At 33.2% G+C, this 14,982-nt stretch overlaps 1 pseudogene; it reads right to left on the bottom strand.

Annotated features, from left to right (window-relative positions):
- LOC136848953 (uncharacterized) overlaps positions 1 to 11,674 on the bottom strand; it is a 54,327-nt pseudogene extending 42,653 nt beyond the window's left edge.
- Between the last annotated feature and the right edge of the window lie 3,308 nt (positions 11,675 to 14,982).

The following is a 14,982-nucleotide window of genomic DNA, read 5'->3' as shown; positions in this document are numbered from 1 at the left end:
GTGTCCGTTTGTCTTCGCCTGAGTGTTGTGTAATCGGGGTCAGTCTTTAGTCAGAGCTAGTGCCAGTCAGTGGTTTCGTGTTGGACAGTTTTTTGTATGTTTTTCCGAGAGTTGTTAGTTTTTCTTGTTGGTGTGCTATTTTATTGTGTGCATATGGTTCTATTTCCTTTTTATTTTTTTTTATATTTCCGTGTTATGTTTATGGTTGTTTGCGATTGTGGTTATTACGACAGCCTCATCTACCTCCCAGCAGCCGAGCCTCGTCCTGAGTCTGAAGTGCAAGGTAAGTGTGTATGTTTTTTATTTTTGTGTTTTTTGGGTTTTTGTGTTAGCCCGCCACAATTTCAAATTGAGTAACGGGTGGGTGCGGTTACAGATTTTTTCTCCACTTTTTCTTGTAATTACCAATGTTTTTATATGATTGTAAAGCTAAAGATTTGGGCTTTACAACAAAAATGTATTCAAATGTGTTTGTGTAGCATCTTACTTACTACAGTCAATTATTTTACGTTTATTCGCTTTTTCTTTTTTTTATCTTCCCTCTCAATGCAAGGGCATTTAGACATCTCACAGGCCATTTTTTATGCTCACCTAGTAATTTACAATATTTTACCTTCACAATGACAGAAAAATCACCCGTATTACTGGAAAAATAACCTTGTGGTAAGGATTTGAAAAAAATTTCTACATAGCGTGTTTTCAGCCACGCCTGCGGCTAAACTTGACTTTTCATATACGTACGCTTGACAATATTTTTCTCCACTTTATTTTCTCGTAATTATCAAAGTTTTTATACTGTTGTAAAGCTAAAGACTTGGGCTTTACAACAAAATTATATTCAGATGTGTTTGCGCAACATCTTACTTTCTACAGTCAATTATTTTACGTTTATTCGCTTTTTTTTCTTTTTTTTTATCTTCCCTCTCAATGCAAGGGTCATTTGGACATCTCATAGTCCATTTTTGATGTTCACCCAGTAATTTATAATCATTTACCTTCACAATGACAGCAATATCACCCAACTTACTCGTAAAATAACCGTATGGTAAGGATTTAAAAAAATTTCTACTTTGCGTGTTTTTGGCCAAGCCAGCGGCTAAACTTGACTTTTAATATACGTGCGCTTGACAATTTTTTTCTCCACTTTTTCTCGTAATTACCAAAGTTTTTATACTATTTTAAAGCTAATGACTTGAGCTTTACAACAGAATTATATTCAAATGTTTGTGCAACATCTTACTTACTACAGTCAATTATTGTACGTTTATTCGCTTTTTTTTCTTTTTTTTATCTTCCCTCTCAATGCAAGGGCATTTAAACATCTCATATGCCATTTTTAATGCTTACCCAGTCATTAACAATCATTTAGCTTCCTAATGACAGCAAAGTCACCCAAATTACTCAAAAAATAACCGGATGGTGAGGATTTGAAAAAAAACTTTTGCGATCGCTGGTTTGCACTACTCCCGCTAAAGAAAATTTTGCTTTCGATAATCTTACTTATCCCATTTTTTTCTGTTTCATTACATCTAAATACAAAGTTACATATACCGTTTTGTAGCTAAATAATTGCTCTATGCAATGGTAAGATATGAAATTCCTGTGTTATGTAGCCTTGGTGCTATATCTCAATATATACGATAAAAGAAAAAATTTTCGTTATCGGCAAAGTTCACCAAATGATAAAGGCTATTTACACAAGTTTTTTTTTTTATTTTTTATGCCTGCATCGTAAAATTCCGTCATTTTACAAAAGAACGCTACCAACCTGACCTCTTTCTGACGAAAATTAAGTCCGCCACCGCGATTTGAAAAAAATATTACAAAATGCGTTTGCAATCCAAAATAGTTCGGGGGTAAGGCTTCCCAAATTGCCATATACGGCGGGGGTGAGAGGGTTAATATGCATCCAAATATCAAGTTTACGATTGAATATGAAAATGAAAACAAACTGCCCTTCTTAGATGTAATGGGTTTTAGACGTGATGATAATTTTAATACTGCGGTTTTTTGAAAGAAAACTTACTGCTCCGGGTTCTAATTTTTGTAGTCATTTTTTTTAAGCTTAACTCTTTGTCTACCCGCTTCCGGGGCTTTTATCTTAACATCTGACTGGAACAGTTTTCATAATGAAATTCTTTATCTCCATCAGTACTTTATTAATAACTGTTTCCTATCTAAGCTTATTTACAAACATCTTTACAAATTCCTAAATAATATTTTCCATCCAAAACTTGAAAAACCAACGGTACTCAAACTACCTTTGTATACAAATATTTCGCTAATTTATGATAAAAACTTCTGCCGAGACTTACGGCAGAGAATAGTCAAACTTCTGCCAGATATTGAATTGAAATTAATACTTTGTAATCCAATGACAATTAGACCTCCATTCAAATATAAAGGGTTTTCACCCTTTGATGACCTCAGGAGTCATTTACTTGTTTAATTGCCCCAGATGTAACCTGGGGAAGTACGTTGGCTCCACCCGTAGGTTGCTAAAGGTGAGATTAGACTCTCTCATTGAGATCACGCAAAGAAATGCAAAATGATATCAGCTACAAAGATTTTAAAATCGTAGGCAGAGCTCCGAATGACCACCAACTAGCAATTTTGGAATCATTTCTCATGAAGCAGCTTGTTCCCCAACTAAATACTCAGTCCACGTCAACACCTTTATACGTCTCGTGAGTTTCCGTTGAAGCCGAACCGGACCCTGATTGTCACTCGGCCTTTGCCTTCATCACTCTTTCATAAACTTTGTTCCTTCCTATCGTACTTCAACTTTTGCATTTTTTTAACTTTTCAGTTTTTAACCTAATTATGTTTTTAATGTTTGTTTTTTTTATTTTATAGCTTTGAAAATGGGACTATTAAGTCTTGAAACATCAGCTGAATGAGCATTTTGAAAGGAACGAGGAATTGTCCTTCCCACCCCCAGGCCCCGCCGTGCTTGCCGTTGTCTATTGGGTTTTATAGCAACTGCCTTCAACTTCGCTATATATATATATATATATATATATATATATATATATATATATATATATATATATATATATATATATATATATATATATATATATATATATATATATATATATATATACACAGTATATATATGTACACATATACTATATATATATATATATATATATATATATATATATACACACATATATACATATACATATACAGTATATACATACATGTATACATAAACATATATACTGTGTATGTATATATATATATATATATATATATATATATATATACACATATATCCATACTACACATATATATATATATATATATGTATGTATACATATATATGCATTATCTATATATATGTATATATTATATATATATATGTATATATAATGTCTATATATGTATATATAATGTCTATATATATATATATATATATATATATATATATATATATATATATATATATATATATATATATGTATATATATATATGTATTATATATATATATATATATATATATATATTATCTACATATATGTAATATCTATCTATCTATATATATATATACATATATATATATTATCTATATATGTAATATCTATATCTATATATATAATCTATATATATATATATATCTATACATATATATATATATATATATATATATATATATATATATATATAACGTATATGTAAAGAAATACATATATACATATAAATATTATCATTTACAATGAGTCGTAGCCGTTAGGAAGTTCATTCTAATCCTTTAATTGCATTGGCAAGTTTCTAAAATTTCAACTGACAGTGTTGTGTTCTCGTTGAAAAAGTAGACGTATGCGATGTTTGGATACGCTCCCTAAGACACTCCTGTTTTTTTTTTTTTTTTTTTTGTTATCAAAGCGCCTGAGACGTGTTCATAGCACGGTCAGTTCCATGATTGCATTAGTTGTTTATTGTTATTATTATTATCACTATTGTTATTTGATACTGTTACAAAGCATATCATTACGATTCTCAAATTGTGAAAATGACAACATCTTATTTTAGTATTTTGAGCCTTTATTATAAGAGAGTAAACTAACACTTAGATATCATTATTTGCTTAAAGCATTGATGGTTGTATAATTCCGTTTGAGAGAGAGAGAGAGAGAGAGAGAGAGAGAGAGAGAGAGAGAGACGGCAGTCGAAACATAGCATACAAAGAGATTACTGTCAGCCTCATAAATGGATGAGCTACGTGGCGTCGATTCTTATCTCGCATTTATCGAAACCTCTGCGGCCAACCGGAAATTCTTGATATTTCTTCTTCCTCGAACGCGCATTTCCATGTATATACATATTGTTTTTTTAACTCAAACAATATATATATATATATATATATATATATATATATATATATATATATATATATATATATATATATATATATATATATATATATTATTATGATTATACAGTATATTTATACATATCAGGGGTTTAAAAGATTAAAGGCATTTTTGATAAAGATCTTTCCTTCGAGGCAAAAAGTAATCTGGCTTGGTGTTTCTCCTAAAAACTCCCCTGCAGCAGGTGAGTCAAAGCATCTGTGTTGGACGCACCCCTGCCCCATAGGAGGGGATAAAAAGCGAAACCACAGGTCGAACACACACGGGCTGGAAGAATATGGAAACGAACACAGATGTACCTAACCACGCTTTTCCTCGCTTTCCAGTGTTCTCTCCACCGCTGGCCTGCCTCGAGTCCACACGCCCATTGCTTGGAGTTTCGAGGAGTCCCCACAAAGCCCTAAAAAGAAACTAAATAAATAAGTCATCCACGGACTGAGACATAAACAAGAAAAAAGAGAAAGCCAGAAATCTCCCTTGTCTAATGTCCGTGCAAAGTATTAATTCTTTATTACTTCTTTGATCAAACTGGCGTATAATGTGCATATCTATTTCAGAGGGATCCTGTTTCTGGGAAGCTTCTATGTGTCTGGAATCCCCAGTTTCATTCAATCCAGTAGGGATCTCCTTCAGGATAGTAATCTCAAATGAACAATATCAATGTAAATACACTACTTTAAATTTGCCCACGTGTTTTACGTAATATTTCCCTCAGTAACAAGAGCCCTATGCTCATATGAAATTCTCTTTGTTTTCCTCTTTTTTACGTTTTCCCATACCCACGAAGTCAGAATCACAAGGCTAAATTACCTTAAATTGTTGCTACCTGTCTCATAAAACCAAAAAACGTAAAAATATATATATATTATATATATATACATATATATATACAGTATATATACATATCAGCAATAAGTCACCAAACTGCACGTGACAAGTATATACGTTGAAAGGTGAAAATTAAAGACCAGGTACCAAGCGCTTTATTGCGACACTTCTTTGGGGTACAAAGTAAAATAAATAAATAGAGACATAAACAAGAAAACTTCACAAAACAAAGATCAAAGCCACTAACAAGCTAAATATCATTACTGAATGCAATCACTAGTTTGAAGTCAAATTGTCACATACCAAACAAAAATACTTTAAAAATACTTCAAGAACTGAAACTACAGTTAGAACAGGCTAATGCTAAAAGGTAACATTGTACTTCAATACAATTTTATGAACAAGGTAACTATCTAATTTAAAAGACCTGAACTAATATTCATAAGTTGATTGTTAAAATGCTTAATAAAGGCAGATTCAATTATATTTCTCTAAACAATGTGGTTACAAAAATTATCTCGGATGAATTTTTCCAGTCTATACAATGGTTAAAATCATTCATATGTACAAATAAAGCACTTGTCAATTGGCCTGTTCGAACTGCGTAACGATGCTGTTTTAGATGATAATCTAGTTCTTTACCAGTTTGACCAAGGTATTTATTACTACACCCAGCACAAGGAATCGTGTAAATACAGCCATTAATTTTTGGGGAGTTATGAACAATGATATTCTGAGGTGTCCCTGAATTCTTGTAAACGACAGTTATCTTGAAAATTTTCATTAATTTTTTAATGAAACAAAGATTTACGTTATATGGAAGTGTCAAAATATTTTCTCTCACCAAAGGCTCCCTATTGTTATTGGAATAAAAAATGTTTCTAGCTTTCTATAAAGATTTGTCGATTAAAAAATTTGGGTATTTTAACATAATTCCTACGTCGTAAATTTTACAAAATTCCGAGTCTAATAATTCCGGGCTGCATATCCTTAATGCCCTTAAAAACATGCTACAAAAAACTGAGAGTTTTACATTAACGTGGTGATCTGAATAATAGTGGACATAAGAACAGACGTTGGTAGGTTTCCTGTAAACATCAAACACAAAACTTCTATCCCTTCTATGAACCAAAACATCTAAAAATGGTAATGAACAATTATTTTCCTCTTCAACGGTGAATTTAATAGAAGGGACCAAATGATTTACCTTGTCCAAAAACTGTTCAAATTTTCGCACATGGGCCAAACACAGAATATGTCATCAACGTATCGAAACCAAAGAACCCCTAAGGCAAAATAGCAGGCAATATTTTTACTTCAAAAACTCCATATATAGGTTGCTAAGAACTGGGGAAAGGATTTCCATAGCCATCCCAAACTTTTGAAGGTAATAATTTCCGTTAAAAACAAACTTGCAATCCTTAACACATAATTTTATCAATTCTAAAATTTTGTCAGAAGCTAAAGGTAAATCATGCCCTGTTAATTCGTCAGCTAAAAAGGTCAATAAATCGTCAACTGGGACATTGGTAAATAAAGAAGTTACATCAAAACTGACCATTTTAAAGTCGTAATTTATGCGAGAATTACTAATTTTTTCAACAAAATCTGTATTCTTTATATGCGATTGCGATATGTTTCCGACAATAGGCGTGAGAATCCGAACCAACCATTTAGACAGTTTATATGAAACGCTACCAACAGAACTGATTATTGGGCGGACAGGATTACCAAACTTGTGTTTTAATAAGACCATACATATACGGTAAAGTTGCACACTGCGAAGAAAACTGTTTGATTAGAGCATCATTTCCTTTTAAGACAATTTTTAATTTCTTATTAAAGTTACTATTAACAGTCGCTAGGGGATTTTTTCGTAGTTCTGAGTAAGTTACATTATCTGACAAAAGATTACACATTTTTCTAACATACTCATCTTTATCCATTATCACCAGAACCTGGGATTTATCAGCCTTCGTAATATGCAGATCATTATCATTTTTCAAGTCACTGTAACACTTGATGAACACTTGTTTGTATATATATATATATATATATATATATATATATATATATATATATATATATATATATATATATATATATATATACAAACATATATATAAATATATATATATACATATATATATATATATATATATATATATATATATATATATATATATATATATATATATATATATATATATATATATATATTGTCATAAACGGGGTCCTTGGGAGACGGGATTTTGAATATTTTATTATTAGGGACTGCCTTAGCAGCCAAGGAGGGTCCCCGATTATAAACAAAAGGAATGTTCTTGGAACTTACCTTAAAGTTTTCATTGATTTACCCAGATACTTAAGGTCGCCAATTTGGAATTAGAATTCTTTTACATTTAAATGGGTTTATTTACAGAAAACGGGGCATGTATGCGAGACCAAAATGTAACAATTTACAGACACATAAATCACATATGATAAATTATAAATGCAGTAATTTAAAGACACGTAATGCAAGTATGAGGGGCCACAGATGCAGCAGTTCACATGAAAGCAAGTAACTCTGTAGGGCCAAAATGCATCAATTCACAGGCAACAATACAATGAAAGGGGTAAATTCCAGGACAATGGAAATTAGTTCATCAAGATGATTTCTGTGTGGGCAACGGATTCTTGCAATCAGGCTGTGACCAGGAATAGTTGCAAAATTTGGATGGCAGTCAGTAAAGGGTATCTTGGCATAGATTTGCGAACTGGGCAGGCTATGCCGTCTCCTGGAAGAGAGTTACGGAGTTAGTACAAACACGTAGGGGCAAATGAAATCTCCCTTGTTACTAAACAAAGCACAATGAACAATCTTACCTTCTAAATCTTAGTTAGCCCAATTTAACACTTTAAAGGGAGGACTTGATTGCAGGTTATGAGGATACTGAACAAATGTGCTTTAAAGGATGAGTGGGGATGGCGCGGCTTATACAAAGGGAACGCCTGAGTAGAAATGAGAATGTGAAAGTCTTGGAGATGCACTAAGAAAGGATTAAATAGACTGAAAAGGGGGACAGTGGTTACTGGCGCAGGCTAACTCTCAGACTTTATCTTAGACATATGTTTGAGCTCTGAATACAGCGTCAGTGGCCATTTGAGTCATCACTGATCAGCTCCCAGAGAACAGGGAACAGACGTCGGCCTGGGAGTCCAGTTAGGAAGTCTCTCCCCTTCTGTTTCAAAATGATGCAGGCTGCAGTATTTGTGCATCCAGGTGTCTCTGAAAGAATAGTCTGCCGCCAGTCGGGAATCCAAGGGAAAATGGTCTTATAGATTAGAAGGTTAAAGCTTAAGATCCTAGCTTCCCTTTGGCAGTTTGCGTCCCTAATACCTATAACCTCTCTGAGCTGAACTCAAAAACACTACCCCAGAAGGGGGGAAATCTAGGTGTGTGCTGGTAGCAGGGGGGTTGAAGGAGGGGATCTATTGTGTAACAGGCCCAGGCATTTCCTAAAGGCTAGAATGGAATGCGTCCTGGGTTAAAAATAAGTAGGAAAACATCTTGGTTCCGCCATATTGGATTGACTATCAGTTAATTGAGATGATGGATTTTATTAGAAATCAATTAAATGGCAATTAACTATGAGGGAGGAAAATGGAAAAATCCTTGACAAAATATATATATATATATATATATATATATATATATATATATATATATATATATATATATATATATATATATATATATATATATATATATATCAATGTTGTTTGAGTTAACAAAAAATATGTATATACATGGAAATGCGCGTTCGAGGAAGAAGAAATATCAAGAATTTCCGGTTGGCCGCAGAGGTTTCGATAAATGCGAGATAAGAATCGACGCCACGTGGCTCATCCATTTATGAGGCTGACAGTAATCTCTTCGTATGCTATGTTTCGACTGCTCTCTCTCTCTCTCTCTCTCTCTCTCTCTCTCTCTCTCTCTCTCTCTCTCTCTCTCTCTCAACCGGAATTATACAACCGTCTATGCTATAAGCAAATAATGATATCTAAGTGTTAGTTTACTCTTATAATAAAGGCTCAAAATACTAAAATAAGATGATGTCATTTTCACGATTTGAGAATCGCAATGATATGCTTTGTAACTGTATCAAATAACAGTAGTGATAATAATAATAACAATAAACAACTAATGCAATCATGGAACTGACCGTGCTATGAACACGTCTCAGGCGTTTTGATAACAAAAAAAAAAAAAACAGGAGTGTCTTAGGGAGCGTATCCAAACATCGCATACGTCTACTTTTTCAGCGAGAACACAACACGGTCAGTTGAAATTTTAGAAACTTGCCAATGCAATTAAAGGATTAGAATTAGCTTCCTAACGGCTAACGACTCATTTTAAATTATTTTTGTCAAAGTACAAAAAATTCTGCAGTAAATGCAGCTAAATATAAAAAGTCCTTCAAACTGGTTAAGATTTGAGAAGCAGCAAAATATTAAATAATATCAGAAAACATACTTCTGTGATTAGGTGTCGTAGCAGGCTATATGGTCTGAAAACTGTCCTGAAATTGCCCATACTTGAAAAATTATCCAAACACAGTTACAGTGCATATTGCCCAACACCTAGACTCTCAGGCCTTTCCGGATTTTTCTAAACTTCCCGAGAAATTTCTCTCTCTCTCTCTCTCTCTCTCTCTCTCTCTCTCTCTCTCTCTCTCTCTCTCTCTCTCTCTCTTCTTGAAAGCGAGTAAACAATACAAAGGGTGATGCGTTGGACACTCATTTCAGCTCCGCATGTGCCATTTCTATGTAATAGAAGAGGCGACAACGAATCATTTTCCCAAAGCATTACTCTATCGCTACAACCAGTATTTAAGAAAGAAAAAAGATTGTTATAGTGAGAAAATTTGCGGAAAACAGGCCAATATCATTGCACAGATATCTTCAACTATACTATATTTTCCGTCCTTTGGGACATTACGTACCGTTGCAAATCTCTAAACAAGGTATCTTCATTCTGTTTGCTTCTATAGGGACCGGTTATGAGAGAGGCTAGGACGGGGTCGATGACGGAAACTCTAAATATTGCCTCAAATACCTACAGACTTCCAACGTTAACCACAATAAAATAACAAGTAAAAACTACGCCGAAATTTCTTCAGCGCGATTGAGTTTTCTGTCCGGTGTTGGCCTGAGCCACGGCCCATAAAACTCTTGGCCGCGGCCCATGAAACTCAGCCACGGTCCGGTGGTGGCCTACGTTATTGGCACCTATAGCGCTGTAAGAAGTACAATTATGTCTAACTTAACCTTAAATAAAATAAACACTACTGAGGCTAGAGGGCTGTAATTTGGTATGTTTGATGAGGGGGGGTGGATGATCTACATACCAATTTGCAGCCCTCTAGCCTCAGTAGTTTTTAAGATCTTAGGGCGGACGGACAGACAAAGCCGGCACAATAGTTTTCTTTTACAGAGGACTAAAAATGCTGTACAGTGGATGTGGAGTTATATTGTCATTGCTGTTATTCTTGTATATTCATCTCCGAAAGTCGACCCTGAATACCTTTACTGATGTATAACTCGAACTTCGAAGTTGGATACAAAATGGAGTCCCGTAGACGTATGCGATGTTTGGATACGCTCCGTGCGACACTCGTGTTTTTTTTTTTTTCTTATCAAAACGTCTGAGACGTGTTCGTGGCACGGTCAGTTCCATGATTGCGTTAGTTGTTTATGTTATTATTATTATCACTACTGTTATTTGATACAGTCACAAAGCATATCATTACAATTCTCAAATCGTGAAAATTACAACAATATCTTATTTTAGTATTTTGAGCCTTTATTATAAGAGAGTAAACTAACACTTGGATATCATTATTTGCTTATGGCATAGACGGTTGTATAATTAGTTTTCAGTATATCTATCACTATACAATAAGGAGAAAAGTTTGCCTAAATCTTGATGGATCCTCATGATAAAGATCTGAAACATTTTGAGTGTAGAATTTTTAGCAAATGCCAAAATAATTCTAAATTGTCTAGTTTTGAGCTTATTACATCTGTTATTCGTCTAATGGCAAACATATTTCTTGTGGTGTTTAACGAATAGTATTCTCCAACATGAAAAATGTGACTGAAGAATCTTACAGATAATACGTGCCTTTGAAAGCAGCACAAAATCACATTTGCTGAGGTGATGTCACACGAGTGATCTGAACCTAAGACAATAACATATGAAGACAACCACTTTCTCAGTTTTTCAGTTACTCTCTTTTCATTTCAATGTGGACTTATATTCCAGTCTATTATTGCTTACCTTCTAAATTCTCAATGTATGGCAACGCTATCTTTTCTCTCAAAATCTGGATGCAGTATCGATTTTTCTCGGTGACGAATCTTGGCACGCCTTTCACTCGAGTCATCATCTGGCGACGGGTTACGGTGCACTATGTTGCCGGCTGCCTTATCGACTGAAACTTATCAGGCAATTCACAGATAAACAACAGACATTGCATACTAGACTTTGAGTATAATCAGTAATGTGTGAGTAACATGATCGATGGCCCCCCGCCCCGCTCTCTCTCTCTCTCTCTCTCTCTCTCTCTCTCTCTCTCTCTCTCTCTTTCTCTCTCTCTCTCTCTCTCTCTCTCTCTCCTCTCACAATATAAAACCTGTTAATTGTAAATATTATTCACTGGTTATTAATAAACAGAATGCAGTTTATTAATTTTTCATGACAGTCATAAAGAGGGTGCTTCTTGATAGCTTCAATTTGGTATAAAAATTGTCTCCAAGTTAAAAATTAAATTTTCTACAATTGAAAACTTTAAATATATATATATATATATATATATATATATATATATATATATATATATATATATATATATATATATATATATATATATATATATATATATATATATATATATATATATATATAATATATATTGTCTAAACCTTTTTGCCAAGTACCTGGTTATTACACAACTAATCACAGATTTCGAAAATTTACCTCACTTCAGCCAGATACCTGAACTCTCATAACAAAAGGTAACAATGATCCCATTAAAAAACTCATTAATCACATGAAAAATCAAATTAAGTTTATCAAGACTAGTGTGAGGTATCAACAATTAAACAATAAATATACTAAAGTAAAAGAGCATCACTCCATCAAACAACTTTAACTGTTGCCCTGGTCTTAATTCACTTCAGCTAAACTAAAGGGAAAAAAAAATGTTTATCACTTTGCCCTATGCACACAGTTAATCCTATTCACTGGTGGTCAATAAATAAAACACTTTTTTAGAAAATTTTAATACAAAAATTTATTGTTAAATTCAAAATTTATAATTAGAATTCACAATCTGAAAAATTTACTATTACATAAAAACAACACAAAAATTTAATTCATTTTTTAGTTAAATTATTAAACAAAACTAAATCACAAAAACTTTAATTAAATTAAATTAATCAAGCAAAATTTAAACTATCAAGAATTACTCAAGATTTGAAAAGAAAATCTTAATAAATGAAAATTAAATTAAGTATTCAATGTTAAATTATCAACAAATATTTAAAATGCTAAGCAAATAAATGCTAAATCACAAATATATAAAATATGAAAAATCAAGAGATTGCAAACACAAGAACATGCAAAAATACACAAAAGATTTATCAATAATAATTTCACTTAAGCAAAAATTCTTTTAACACACCTTATTATACCATGGTAATAACAAGTAAAATTCACTTTACCTTACACAGGCTTGTGAAAACCTTTGTGAAATCACTTGCAGCTGCTTTAGATTCACAAAACAAACTTTTTATTTGGGCGCAATGAATTATTACACTTTTCCTACACTCAGATCTCAAAAGCTAAGACTTAATACCAGTGACCACAAATAAAATTTTACATTAATAACTCCTCTCTTTTCAAAACGAAGAGAGAGGGGAACCAATCTGAACGGTCTCTGAAATTAGAAAGAATAAATCTGAGGGATTCCAGTTATGAAAACAATAAGATTACATCATTAAGGCATTTTGGGAATGAGATATGAGATTCTAGCAAGACGTTTTGACGTCATCAATCGGGACAATACATTTTGACCAGAAATGTAATCTTAAACATGATGCAATTGCCATGTGCTCTCAAACAATACGTTCATTGCCATCTGCAAAAAAAACACTTTTACCAGAAAATCGTAAAATACATGTAACATTGTTTCCACTGCCTTCTTCTCTTACAGGACAAAGCTTTTACAAAAATCTTTACAGAATCAAACAGATTGCAACTGGCTAATTATAACTGGCATGTTTTAAAAACAAAACGAAAAACCCGAGTTGGTTTCCAGAACGGATCAGCAATTGTTATTCCCTACCTGTCAGACTTTATCTTTTGCGATGACAGCTGAAGTGAAACAAGCCTTCCTACTACACACACACGTGTTGCTGAGTATGTTACTATTAAAAATGCATTATTAATTCTAAATTATGCTGTTAAGTTATCTAAATCATAACTCTTTTGAGATCTGACACTACACTACATATGATATTTCAATAATTATTATTATTACACATAACACATGATAAACAGATTAGTAAATGTATCAAAACTATGGGATGATATACATATTACAAGGCAACATCATGAAATTCCTCCCCTAGAAGATTAGTTATCAGGGTTTGAATACAATTATTCACAATAGGATAAATAATCTGCTGTGACATTATCTTTTCCTGAAATGTGCTTCACTTTTACATATACGGCTGCAGGCATAAAGACCACCTGGTCAGTCTTTGATTGTTATTTTTCATCTTATTGATGAATGAAATAGGGTTGTGTTCAGACAACACTAAAATTTCTTCATTCCTAGGTCAGTTCACATACACTTGAAACTTTTTCAATGCTGTGATTAATGCTAACGTTTCTTTTTTGATTGTTGAGTAAGTTTTCTAATGTTTTTTCAACTTTGAAGACATGAAACATACTGGATGGAAGATTCTGTTGTCATCTTCTTGAAGTAGAACAGCTCCAATTCCACAGTTGGATGCATCAACTTGTATCACAAACTTTTTATTGAAGTCTGGAGCTTGAAGCACTGGTCTTGAAGTTAATATGGCTTTAACCTTCTCAAATGATTCTTGACATTCTGGAGTCCAAACAGACTTTGTCTTCGGACTGGTTAAGTCAGTTAAGGGAGTTACTACGGCTGAAATATTTGGACAGAACTGGCAATAAAATCCACCCATGCCCAAAAATCTTTGTAGCTGTTTCCTCGTAGTAGGGGGGTGGTAACCCTGTGGATAACCTCCTACATTAGCATCAGCAGGAGCGAGAAGGCCTTTTCCAACTTCAAATCCCAAATACTGAACAGTTGCCTTTCCAAACCCACTTTTTTGTAAGCTGATTGCTAGTCATGCTTCTCGTAGTTTCTTGAACGTCTTCCTTAAAATCTTCAGATGTTCTTCCAATGTATTAGAATAAATCACAATGTCATCAAGGTATACACCAACTCCTTCTATAGATCCTAGCAGTTGATCCATCACTCGTCAGAATGTTGCAGGTGCATTCATCAGACCAAACGGCAAAACAGTGTATTGATACTGTCCAAAAGGAGTAATGAAAGCTGACAGTAACTTAGCACCCTCCTCCAAGGTAATTTAATAATATCCTTTCAACAAGTCTATCTTGGAAACAAATTTGGTTTGCCCAGGTTATCAAATAAAATGATCAATAAGAGCAAAAAGGGATAATTGTCA

The sequence above is a fragment of the Macrobrachium rosenbergii genome, chromosome 2 (assembly GCF_040412425.1).
Source record: "Macrobrachium rosenbergii isolate ZJJX-2024 chromosome 2, ASM4041242v1, whole genome shotgun sequence".
Classification (NCBI taxonomy): domain Eukaryota; kingdom Metazoa; phylum Arthropoda; class Malacostraca; order Decapoda; family Palaemonidae; genus Macrobrachium; species Macrobrachium rosenbergii.
Note: the sequence above shows the minus strand (reverse complement) of the source record. Positions and strands in the feature narration are given on the sequence as shown.